This window comes from Salmo trutta, chromosome 23, assembly GCF_901001165.1.
Source record: "Salmo trutta chromosome 23, fSalTru1.1, whole genome shotgun sequence".
Taxonomy (NCBI): domain Eukaryota; kingdom Metazoa; phylum Chordata; class Actinopteri; order Salmoniformes; family Salmonidae; genus Salmo; species Salmo trutta.
Window position 1 is genome coordinate 20402839 of NC_042979.1, and position 10898 is coordinate 20413736.

At 49.5% G+C, this 10898-nt stretch overlaps 1 pseudogene; it reads left to right on the forward strand.

The window, feature by feature from the left end:
* The first annotated feature begins 10061 nt into the window (after positions 1–10061).
* LOC115160277 (microfibril-associated glycoprotein 4 pseudogene) lies at positions 10062–10541 on the forward strand (annotated as a pseudogene).
* Positions 10542–10898: the final 357 nt, after the last annotated feature.

The window sequence follows — 10898 nt, forward strand, 5'->3', positions numbered from 1 at the left end:
AAACTATGAACAAACTTCTTGCTCAGAAACCTTTCAGCCACTAAATAACACACAGATAGCGGTAATCAGCTGCCATTACTTCAGTTGTTTATACCCCATAATGCACTCTAAACCAGCTGTCTGTGCACTTTGCTAGATTCTCTCAAAATACCAGATAATAAATGGACTTCAGTGAAGCTCTCATATAGCACTATGGCTCTATAGTCAGCCAGGATGTAGTCAGATAGTTGAAGCAGGGCCATTCCCCTCAGCTCTTTCCTTAATGTCAGCCATCTGAACCTTTTTGTAGGGCTGTCCAAGCTACCTTCCAGTCAGGCCTTGTTTTCCCAAATGGTCGTCTAAAAATACTTCTCCAAACCCAAGGTGAAAGCTAAAAAAGGAAAATAATGCTATCCTGAGACTTCAATTATCTGGCATATGAGCACTCTGCATGTATACACTTGCTTTACTTAAAATTGACCAGTGTCTTCCGTTTTCATGTTACAGTTTCATAAAGAACAGGTTTCATTTTCAATTTCCTTCTAGTCTTCTCCATGTGACACCACAACACACATTACCTGTCCTGAACCATAACACTGCAATCACAGTGAATTAATACCATGCTATTGTTTGAGGAGAGTGCACAATAATGAACTTGAAAATATATTAATAAACCAATTAAGCACATTTGGACAGTCTTGATACAACATTTTGAACAGATATGCAATGGTTCATTGGATCAGTCTAAAACGTTGCACATACACTGCTGCCATCTAGTGGCCAACATCTAAATTGCGCCTGGACTGGAATAATACATTATGGCCTAAATGATGGTCTTTCTCTTACATTTCAAAGATGATAAAAATAATAAATACACATGTTTTTTTCTTTGTATTATCTTTTACCAGATATAATGTGTTATATTCTCCTACATTAATTTCACATTTCCACAAACTTCAAAGTGTTTCCTTTCAAACGGTATCAAGAATATGCATATCCTTGCTTCAGGTCCTGAGCTACAGTCAGTCAGATTTTGGTATGTCATTTTAGGCGAAAATTGAAAAAAAGGGTCTGATCCTTAAGAGATAGGTCTTAAAGGCTGTGATGGGCTCCTCAGAGGACTGTCACTGAGCCCTGAAGGCCAGAGGCCAGAGGAAACGTGAGCGACAGGAGACTGTGGACAAATAGGCTCTGACAACTCTGAGTGAAATGAGAAAGTCAGAGGAGATACATCTGCTATGATCAATAAGGGTGCCTTCCTGTCACATCACAGTCTTATCTGTTTCTCTACTGATGACAGTCTTGTTCATCCAGCAACACATTTTTGTTTGTAGTTTCATACTGTGCCTTTTGCAGAAAATAATGATCACGTGTATCTGTGCAAGTGTGTGCACACATACGCACACACAACCCTCCTTTAACTTCTTTGTCTCGTTTCATTCTCTATCATAGAAATCCTCTTCTGTGCAGATTCAATGCAGACAGTGTTCCTCCACAAGGTCTATTGCTCCCCTCTATGAAGTTTGGGGGAGTTTAATAATGTTGCCTTCAAGGAGATGAGTTGTCCGGCATCTCTGGGCCATACCAGTGAGGGACTCAGAAGAAATTATGCCAGCTCTGTTGCTTTTCAGAGCTCTATTTTCTCTGAAGACATGCCAGTTCTCATTCTGGTCCTTTTTACAATGGCCTAAATTATGCCCTTGTCAATAACTTTCCGTTCAATTGAAAAGTGTCCTTCAAGTTACTGCATGTCACTGTTTCTGTCTTTGGCAGTGTCTTGAAATCATCTGCCTTCCTCATTTCTTCTCCCTGTTCCACTCTACAAACATAAAAAATGGCTAGTTCTTCTCTAGGAATACCTTTTTGAAGATGTCGTAGTTTTGAAAGCTTTTCCTTTTTTTAAGCTAAGTGAATAAATCGTAGAGAAAAAAATACAAAAAGCACAGCAAGTATAGATTAGAGGAAAAACGATATTTGAAATACTGTATTTGAAGACATATTACATCATGTTGAGTTAATGCATGTACACTGCGTGCACAATTATTAGGCAAGTGAGTATTCTGATCTTATCATTGTTTCTATTCACATTTTCAAACTCCAAACCATATAAACTTGAATGCTTATTGGATTTAATCATTTTCAGGTGATATGTATTTGTGTAATGAGGGAGGGTGTCACAGTATCTAACGAAGGTGGCGCCCCTCCTCGGTCGGGCGGCGCTCGCCGGTCGTCGTCGCCGGCCTATTAGCTGCCACCGATCGTTGTTTCTGTGTCTTTTGGTTTTGTCTGTCTATCCCGCACCTGTTTTATGTTTGTCATTAGTGGAGGGTTATTTAGTGTGTATTTTCAGTTGGGGTTCTCGTGCGGGATTGTTCATTTGTTCACTCAGGACAGTTGTAATTATATCCGATTAAGTAGACATTATATTGCCGGGCTGCGCCCCGCGCGCTGTTTGTTTTTTAGTGCGCTTATTTGTTTTGAGAAAAGTGTTCTCTCCTGGCGGACTTCGCCACGCGCCCTGTGCCCAACGGCTATTGCGTCTTGTATTTATTATTAAAACTCAGTTGCTCCGGCCCTCTGTCTCCTGCTCCTGATTTCACATATCTACTGGTCCTAGACAATCGTGACAGAATCCCGCACCTCAAATGGAGTCAGCAGGAGCAGAAGCGCCGTCCATGGCTGAGCAGGTCTCTCAACACGCCAGCCTCCTCCACCGCCTAGGCTCGGCCATGGACCAGGTGTTGGCCCGGTTGGAGAACTGGGAGAGAGGTGCTTCCCCAGCTGGACCAGCTCCGGTCCCTCACCCTGCGCCCCTACACACACCCCCTGAAGCGGGCGCCGGTGGTATCCGGATTACTCCTCCCCGGGAGTTCGATGGGACGGCCGCTGGGTGCAAGGGGTTCTTACTCCAATTGGAACTATACCTGGCGACCGTCCGCCCCCCCCCCTCCGACGAAGAGAGGGTGAGCGTCCTCGTCTCCTGTCTCACGGGTCGAGCCCTAGAATGGGCCAATGCGGTCTGGGATGGCCCAGACTCGGCTCGGGGCGACTACCCTGAGTTCACCCGCCGCTTCCGGGCGGTTTTCGATCATCCCCCGGAGGGCAGGGCGGCGGGTGAGCGGTTATTCCATTTGAGACAGGAGACGAGGAGCGCTCAGGATTTCACCCTGGAATTCCGGACTCTCGCCGCTGGATCGGGGTGGAACGAGCGGGCCTTGATAGACCACTATAGGTGTAGCCTTCGCGAGGACGTCCGCCGGGAGCTGGCCTGTAGGGACAACGCCTCCACCCTCGACCAACTGGTGGACTTGTCCATTAGACTGGACAACCTGCTGGCTTCCCGGGGACGTTCCAGTCGGGGCCTGTTCGTTCCGCCTCCCAGTCCCCCCGCTCCACAGCCCATGGAGATAGGGGGGGCTGCGTCGAGGAGGACCGGAGGGGGGGGTCTCTCCTGCACCCGATGTGGACGCAGAGGACACACTGTGGACCGGTGCTGGAGTGGTCCCCCCGGGAGTTCGGAGGGCAGGCAGAGCACTACTTCGAACCCCCAGGTGAGTCCGCACCAGCCACACCCAGAGCCCCCTGTCGACCACATGTACACCTCGGTTTGTTTTCCAGATTTTTCCCCTCACTTCCAGTATAAGGCACTAGTCGATTCAGGTGCAGCTGGGAGTTTTATGGACCTTGGGTTAGCGAAGAGGTTAGGGATTCCCCTGGTTCAGCTGGACCACCCCTTCCCCGTGCACGCCCTAGATAGTCGACCGCTAGGGTCAGGCCAAGTAGGGGAGGTCACAGTGCCACTGGTGATGCAGACGTGGGGGGGTCATGAGGAGCGTATCAGCCTGTTCCTCATTGACTCCCCAGCGTTTCCGGTGGTACTGGGAATCCCCTGGCTAGCCACGCACAACCCTCAGATTTCGTGGAGACAGAGGGCTCTTACGGGGTGGTCGAGGGAGTGCTCAGGTAGGTGCATAGGAGTTTCCATCGGTGCGACTACGGTGGAGAGTCCAGACCAAGTCTCCACCGTGCACATTCCCTCAGAGTATGCCGATTTGGCTATCGCCTTCAGTAAGACGAAGGCGACTCTATTACCACCCCATCGACGAGGGGATTGTGCGATAAACCTCCAGGCCGACGCGGTCCTTCCTAGGAGTCACGTGTATCCTCTGTCTCAGGAGGAGACAGTGGCTATGGATACATACGTCACTGAATCCTTGAGACAGGGATACATTCGGCCATCTAAGTCCCCCGTCTCCTCGAGTTTTTTTTTTGTGAAGAAGAAGGAGGGAGGTCTGCGCCCGTGCATTGACTATAGAGGTCTAAATGCTATCACAGTGGGTTTCAGTTACCCGCTACCTCTCATTGCTACGGCAGTGGAGTCATTTCACGGGGCGCGCTTCTTCACGAAATTAGATCTCAGGAGCGCATATAACCTGGTGCGTATCCGAGATGGAGACGAGTGGAAAACCGCATTTAGTACCACATCGGGCCATTATGAGTACCTCGTCATGCCGTATGGGTTAAAGAACGCTCCCGCTGTCTTCCAATCCTTTGTGGACGAGGTCCTTCGGGACATGCTCGGGCAGGGTGTGGTGGTGTACATCGATGACATCCTGATTTGCTCCGCCACACGCGCCGAGCATGTGTCCCTGGTGCGTAAGGTGCTTGGGCGGCTGCTGGAGCATAACCTATACGTCAAGGCGGAGAAATGTGAGTTCTCCAAACGAGCCGTCTCATTTCTAGGATATCGCATTTCCACCTCGGGGGTGGAGGTGGAGTGTGACCGCGTGACGGCTGTGCGTAATTGGCCAACCCCAACCACTGTGAAGGAGGTGCAGAGGTTCTTGGGGTTCGCTAATTATTATCGGAGGTTTATCCGGGGTTTTGGTCAGGTGGCGGCTCCCATTACCTCACTGTTGAAGGGGGGGCCGGTGCGGCTACGATGGTCAGCAGAGGCGAACAGAGCCTTCCTTCGTCTGAAGGTTCTGTTTACCAACGCACCTGTCCTGGCGCATCCGGACCCCTCTTTGCCATTCATAGTGGAGGTGGACGCGTCCGAGGCTGGGGTAGGAGCTGTGCTATCGCAGCGCTCGGGCGTTCCTCCGAAGCTCCGCCCATGTGCCTTCTTTTCTAAGAAGCTGAGCCCGGCGGAGCGCAACTATGATGTGGGGGACCGGGAGCTGTTAGCTGTGGTCAGGGCTTTGACGGTGTGGAGACATTGGCTTGAGGGGGCACGTCACCCTTTCCTCATCTGGACCGACCACCGTAACCTGGAGTATATCCGGGCAGCGAGGAGGCTTAATCCCCGTCAGGCAAGGTGGGCCATGTTTTTTACGAGGTTTAACTTCACTCTCTCGTACATTCCAGGTTCCCGGAACCGGAAGGCTGACGCACTGTCGCGTCTCTACGACACCGAGGAGCAGACCATCGATCCTACTCCCATACTTCCCGCCTCCTGTCTGGTGGCGCCGGTGGTATGGGAGGTGGATGCGGACATCGAGCGGGCGGGTCGGTCAGAACCCACTCCACCGCAGTGTCCCGTGGGCCTGAAATACGTTCCGCTTGGTGTTCGCGATCGACTGATCCGATGGTCCCACACTCTACCCTCCTCGGGTCATCCTGGGGTGGAACGGACAGTGTGGGGCCTGAAGGGAAGGTACTGGTGGCCCACCTTGGTTGAGGATGTTCGGCGTTATGTCTCTTCCTGTTCGGTATGCGCTCAGTGCAAGGCTCCTAGGCACCTGCCTCGAGGGAAATTACAGCCCCTCCCTGTTCCGCAACGGCCTTGGTCTCACCTCTCGGTGGATTTCCTCACGGATCTCCCGCCGTCCCAGGGGAATACGGCGATCCTGGTCGTTGTGGACAGGTTCTCTAAGTCCTGCCGTCTGCTCCCTTTGCCCGGTCTTCCTACGGCCCTGCAGACCGCGGAGGCCCTGTTCACCCATGTCTTCCGGCACTATGGGGTGCCCGAGGACATCGTATCTGATCGGGGTCCCCAGTTCACGTCCAGGGTGTGGAGATCGTTTATGGAGAGGCTGGGGGTCTCGGTCAGCCTGACCTCGGGTTTCCACCCCGAGAGTAATGGGCAGGTAGAACGCATCAACCAGGATGTGGGCAGGTTTCTGCGGTCATATTGCCAGGACCGGCCAGGGGAGTGGGCGCAGTTCGTGCCATGGGCCGAGATGGCCCAGAACTCTCAGCGCCACTCCTCTACCAACCTGTCACCCTTCCAGGTGGTCTTGGGGTATCAGCCGGTCCTGGTGCCATGGCAACAGAGCCAGACGGAGGCTCCTGCGGTGGAGGCATGGGTGGAGCGCTCTCAGGAGACCTGGAATGGTGTCCAGGAGTGCCTAAGGAGGGCTGGTGAACGACACAAGGAGAGCGCTGACCGCCACCGCAGTGACGCCCCCGTGTATAATCCGGGGGACAGAGTCTGGCTCTCGACGCGGAACCTGCCTCTCCGCCTGCCCTGCCGGAAGCTGGGTCCGCGGTTTGTGGGGCCGTTCAAAGTCCTGAGGAGGATAAACGAGGTGTGTTACAGGTTACAACTCCCTACATATTACCGCATTAACCCCTCGTTTCATGTGTCTCTCCTCAGGCCGGTGGTAGCTGGTCCACTGCAGGACGATGAGGTGCTGGAGGTCCCCCCGACCCCCCTGGACATCGGGGGGGCCCCGGCGTACACAGTCCGAACCATCCTGGACTCCCGACGTCGGGTAGGGGGCCTGCAGTACCTCGTGGACTGGGAGGGGTACGGTCCGGAGGAGAGGTGCTGGGTTCCGGCGGCGGACATTCTAGATCCACCGATGCTACAAGAATTCCACCGTCGCCGTCCGGATCGGCCGGCGCCTCGCCCTCCGGGCCGTCCCCGAGGCCGGCGTCGGCGCGCTACTGTCACAGTATCTAACGAAGGTGGCGCCCCTCCTCGGTCGGGCGGCGCTCGCCGGTCGTCGTCGCCGGCCTATTAGCTGCCACCGATCGTTGTTTCTGTGTCTTTTGGTTTTGTCTGTCTATCCCGCACCTGTTTTATGTTTGTCATTAGTGGGGGGTTATTTAGTGTGTATTTTCAGTTGGGGTTCTCGTGCGGGATTGTTCATTTGTTCACTCAGGACAGTTGTAATTATATCCGATTAAGTAGACATTATATTGCCGGGCTGCGCCCCGCGCGCTGTTTGTTTTTTAGTGCGCTTATTTGTTTTGAGAAAAGTGTTCTCTCCTGGCGGACTTCGCCACGCGCCCTGTGCCCAACGGCTATTGCGTCTTGTATTTATTATTAAAACTCAGTTGCTCTGGCCCTCTGTCTCCTGCTCCTGATTTCACATATCTACTGGTCCTAGACAATCGTGACAGAGGGTGTGGCGAAAGTGAATAACACCTTATATCAAGGTGTGCATAATTATTAGGCAGCCTCATTACCTCAGGTAAAATAGGCCAAAAAAGAAATTTAACTGACACTGAAAAGACAAAAATGTAAAATGCCTTTCAGACGGATGCGACACTCTTTAAATAGCTAAACTATTGAGGTGTGACCACCGGACATTCAAACGTTTTGTTGCGAATAGTCAACTGGGGTGCAAAAAACGCATGGGGAAGAAAAGGCGCAAATTAACTGCAAAAGACTTGAGAAGAATTAAACGTCAAACTACCAGGAACCCATTATCCTCCAGTGCCACCCTATTCCAGAACTGCAACCTACCTGGAGTGTTCAGAAGTACAAGGTGTCAAGTGCTCAGAGACATGGCCAAGGTCAAGAAGACTGAAACAAGACCACCACTGAATAAGATTCACAAGTTGAAGCGTCAAGATTGGGCAAAGAAATGCCTGAAGACAGATTTTTCAAAGGTTTTATGGACAGATGAAATGAAAGTGACTCTTGATGGACCAAATAGATGGGCCCGTGGCTGGATCAGTAATGGACACAGGGCACCACTTTGAGTCAGGTGCCAGCAAGGTGAAGGAGGGGTACTGGTATGGGCTGCTATCATTGAGGATGAGGTAGTTGGACCTTTTTGGGTTGAAGATGGACTGAAACTCAACTCCCAAACCTACTGCCAGTTTCTGGAAGATTCTTTCATCAAACAGTGGTACAGGAAGAAGTCCTCAGCATTCTAGAAGGCCATGATCTTTATGCAGGACAATGCTCCATCACATGCATCCAAGTACTCCACTGCTTGGCTAGCCAGCAAGGGCCTCAAAGATGCCTGAGTAATGACCTGGCCCCCTTCCTCACCTGACTTAAATCCTATTGAGAACTTGTGGGCCCTTCTCAAATGTGAGATTTACAGTGATGGAAGACAATACACCTTTTTGAACAGCATTTGGGAGGCTGTGGTTGCTGCTTCAGTGAAAATTTATCGTGAACAGATCAAGAAACTGACAGATGGATGGAAGGCTCATGGCAGTTATTGAAAATAAGGGTGGCTATATTGGTCACTGAATATTTTTGAAAGGCCAAAAATGTTATATAATTGTCATTTTGTGTTACTTATCTGTTACACTTACTCTAAAAATGTAGAATAAACAAGTGAGTTGAGAGAAATTATTTTTGTAATTTAGTTGCCTAATAATTGTGCACACTTATATATTTCCCTGAGAAAGACAAAACTCACTTTTTCTTTGTTAAACATTCAGGTTTGAGGTTCAATAACATTTTGGATTGACTGAGAGCATTGTGTTTGTTCAACAATAAAATTAATCCCAAGGAATACAATTTGCCTAATAATTGTGCACGCAGTGTATAATCTGACTTTTCATATAGTTTTGTGTTGGGAAGCTAAACATTTGTTTTAGTAATGAGAGTGATGATGAACGTTTTTATTTTGCAACAGCAAGCCAATAGAAGTAGCCTACAGGACAACAACAAATAGGATAACAATCAAAAGTCCCTGAGAATTAGTCCTACAGTCTCTCTACCTCATACTGTCATAACAGAGACAACAAAGATAATGATCTCAGTCCATGATAAGGCCTTCAGTCTATATTTATTGTAAAATAAATAATTCACCATAGTGCCAGCTTCCTTACTTCCGCCCTCCCCTCCCCACCCCACCCCCCTCCCTTCTATCCCCTTCATCCTATTCTCACATTCCCTGGAACCCGTGGATGATGATGATGTCCCCAAATAATTCCACAGGTTCAGGAGGAAGGAAGTGGGTGCTGGAAGTAGTCGGGGCGTTGGCGGTGGGAGAGGGTGGTTTATGAGTGGGAGGAGGAAGGGCAGTGAATCATATCCCCCCAGAGGAAATGAGAGAGAAGCCCCTTGATTATGTTTCATATGTATGGATGCTTTTCCCCTTTTTTACTGTAACAATAATTTACCCAGCTGCAAAGGACAGCTGCAGTTACACATCCAGACACGTGACCTCCTGGGCCAAACCAGCATGGCCGTGCACAGACCTTTCAGGGCCAGGTGCAATATATATATATTGTTAAAGGGCACCCCTCCCCCTGAATTATTTTTAGGTTAGCTAGCTAGTTACAGTGCCTCCTAAAAACATGTTTGCTATCGGGAAAGAGGATGGGCTATCAGCTGATCATTGATGCTGAAGATTGATGTAAATCTGCTGTTAGCTAGCTTGATTTCTTTTACTGATTGTGATTTACTTCTCTATGTCTTTCTGCCTCCCTCTGCTGCCCATATAAGCCAACCAGACTGAATATTGATGATGATGTAGGCTTAATCAAGGGTTAATCAAATGTTTTGCTGCTGTGGCAGTACTGTTGAAATTTCAAATAGATAGCTAGCTATCTATACACACTCAACCGGTGACTGCATCGCTCAACCCATGCATGTTTGGATACGCGGGTGCGCGCAATCTCCGTACAGGACAGACTGAGCAAAGTCATAACCAGGTGCAGGCTAGTGCTATGCAGGGCACAACCTGAGTGCAACCAACGGACGGGGTGGGGGGTGGTGAACTTGACAACGGCTTGCGGTCAGTGGGTTCCGAACAACAACGACAAAAAAAATGATACAAAAAAATAACATTTTGGGGGAAATTATACCACTACCCAAAAGAGCACTTTGGAGACTGGAAAGGCAAAGGGGCATGTGCTCTGCAAATGTAAAGTCCTATATGCGCATGTGCCTGCAACCCAGTGGCGTCTACACCATCTACCCCATCGGATTGACGTCGGCTGTGAAGGTGTACTGTGACATGATCACTGATGGGGGGGAAGTGGACCGTGTTCCTGAGGAGGATGAACTTCTACAGACCCTGGAGTCACTACAAGAGAGGGTTTGGGAATGCAGAAGGAGAGCACTGGCTGGGACTGGACAACAGCTTCCAAATCAGCCTGAGGAAGAGGTATGAACTGAGGGAGGACATGGACGACTTTGCTGTTTCCCAGGTCCACACCAAGTACTCATCTTTCTCCATTGGCCCAGAGTCCTTTGGGTACACACTACACACCAGCGGTTTCACCAATGGAGGAGAGGAGACTTGTTGATAGCCCATCAAAATGGACATAAGTTCTCAACCTTTGACAAAGATCAGGACAATTATTCTGGGAACTGTGCAAGAAATATATATAGGGGGAGGGGGTTCCTACAAATGTTGTAGTCAGAATTTTTTTAAATATAAATTTTTTAATATTTTTTTATTAAATATCTTGATTTTTTACTTTTAAATAATTAACTATGGGGATCGAACCTGACCATAAGAAACAAATTTTAGAGCCCAAAACGGGTAACAATGTTTTTGGGGGTTTGGCCGTTCTGGTGATCGTAATTTACATAGGCTTTTGGCACCGCTAGGTTGCTACACAGTAGCCGAACAGCAGAGCTACTGACTACACGCTCCAGACCGGACACTGGGGGCCTGTCATTATCTGGATACACTGGAAGGGTTATTATTACTCTCTTAAGTCCATCAGTATGAATATCAGACCTGTTGTCTCCCGGGACACACGCAAGGCAA